Genomic DNA, 2,619 nt, shown 5'->3' on the forward strand with positions numbered 1-2,619 from the left:
TCGATTGTTTGTTGATTATGGGAGTTTGCTGTACAGCTAGATACCACCACCTGCTTACCCATACTTATAAATATCCACCAACAGTAATCACAATTCACACAACATTCAGCCTTGATAATGGATGCAGAATGCAATCAAAACGCGTTGGCCAACTCATCACTATCTACAACTTTTACCCATTGTTCTAACAACGTTAAGACGACTTATCGACTTCTTGAGAAGAATTCTAAGAAGAAAGTAAACCTACAGACATCGGTTTTGTTTAACAAAATCTGCCTACAAAAAAAATCTGTCACCAAAGTACACCAAAGTAAAAAGAGAGCACAAAAGGTTTGGTGACATAGCATATTTCATCCTCTCAAAGGCCTTGAACGAAGCTTTTTGTTCATCTCGATTGGATATTGTCTTCGATGTATACGATGAAAAATCAATAAAAGATGTTGAAAGAGAAACCATACTCGCTCCAACAAAGTCTATCCAGTTGTAGAATATCACAGCCAAATAGACAGTTGTGCAATGAAGAACATTCCTCTTCTTAACACCTAATTTATAGTACAGGAATGGAGGAAGCCCATATACAAAGAAAGGTTGAACGACAAAATCATGTGTGTAACAACAGGGAACAATTGTTATCTGATCAGTCAGCAAGAGATTACTACTGTCCCAGAACTCAGTTCCACACAAGAAGAAGCCAATACTCGTCTCATTCTGCACACGACTCATGCCACGAGTACTGGATACTGATCTATTTTACTTGTAGCCAATGACACTGGTGTCTTTGTTTGGCATTCTTCCCCGTCACAGATGCTTCTACATACATCAAAAGTGGCACCCAAGCAAGAATAAAATATATCGATGTAACAAAACTAATCAATGTATTTGGAGACTCTGTATGTAAAGCTCTCATTGGTATGCATGCTTTCACAAGGTATGACAATGTCAGTACTTTGGTGGGTTGAGGAAAGATAGCAGTCAAAATAATTCCAACAAGTATTCAATGACCTGGAAAAGAATGGATCATATTGACATCACTATTCAACCAGCTTTAAATCTTCACATGCCGACTGTATTCATCGAAGTCCAAAGTGCAGAACGTCTATGAACTGCAATATCACTTGTTTTGTGCCACAAATGATCACATTGAGCCACACCAGTTACCACTCTTGTGAAGATTCCCTACACAAGAAAGTGCTCCATGCAAATTAGCAAATTGCAATTTGAAAGAGAAGTCTGATGAACCATCTTTGTGTACCTTCACCAACTGGTCATGGCTGGAAAGTAGATGAAGGTAATGCGACAGACCAGCTTTAATTTGACTGGATGGATGGGGCACCTGCACCAGATACAGTTTTGGATTTGATGGCTTGCCACTACAAACGGTCATGTAAGATTCCTACCTGTTCATGCATGGTCAACAACTTGAAGTGCACAGATCTCTGCAAGCCACCAGAAGCTGAAGATATCAGAGTGTTGCATGACGAAATAGAATACTTTGACACTTGAGAAGAGATTATCTCTTGTACTCACTAGTTAACTGAAACACACAATACATTAATTTGTGTAAATGGCTCTCAAACACTATGTATGTGGATGGAAATGACAAATGGGCCAGACATGGCCAGGTGGTTAGGGCACTCGACTCGCAATCTGCGGGTCGAGGGTTCGAATCACCGTCATACCAAACATGCTCGCCCTTTCAGCCGTGGGGGCGTTATAATGTGACGGTCTATCCCACTATTCGTTGGTAAAAGAGTTGGCGGTGGGTAGTGGTGACTAGCTGCCTTCCCTCTAGTATTACACTGCTAAATTAGGAACGGCTAGCGCAGATAGCCTTCGTGTAGCTTTGCGCGAAATCCATAACAAACAAATGACAAATGTGTGAATTATTTATTGCTTATTGGGACATTCCATATTCGACTCCTGAGAAATTACGTATTAATTGCTTGTTCAATGTTAGAAATGAATATGTCACTGAAATTTAATAAAAACATGAACAATCTTTAGAGCTGAGGTATGTTTTATAAAACAAAATGAATGCACAAAACAAGGTAAAATTATGTTATGGTCTCACTTTTTGTTGTATTGATTAAATTATATTATTATCAATAACAGTTTATTAATTTTAGATGGTTAAATTTGTATATATGTGAAGAAAGTTTCTTCAATAAAAATAACATAAATAAAAATCATAACTCATCTGAAAAAGATTGATCTATAATCAAAACCAGCTATAATTAATTAGATTTGATGTCATTTTCATGCTATAAAATGTTAAATATTGGTACATAGTTCACTAAACAATGTCAAATTTTGGTAGTTTCATTGAAAAATGAGGGTCGACCCCACTTTTTCAAACTCCACTGTAGAGCTTAATCTGCTGAATTGCCACTGCTACGGACACATGAACTCCCCAGTAGCAGAGCTATCTAATGATACCACTTAACTATTGCCACCCTAAATGGTACCTTATGCCATGATTCGGCCACTTGCCTGACGGACTATTATATATTTAGACACAAATCATTCTTTAGTACTAAGTTTCTTCTGATCTCATTATAAGATACTACGATTTTAATCAAGGTAAAGTACTGTTGCGTCAGCGAGTCACATGACCACCGT

This window comes from Limulus polyphemus, unplaced genomic scaffold (genome assembly GCF_000517525.1).
Source record: "Limulus polyphemus unplaced genomic scaffold, Limulus_polyphemus-2.1.2 Scaffold1096, whole genome shotgun sequence".
In the NCBI taxonomy this organism is placed as follows: domain Eukaryota; kingdom Metazoa; phylum Arthropoda; class Merostomata; order Xiphosura; family Limulidae; genus Limulus; species Limulus polyphemus.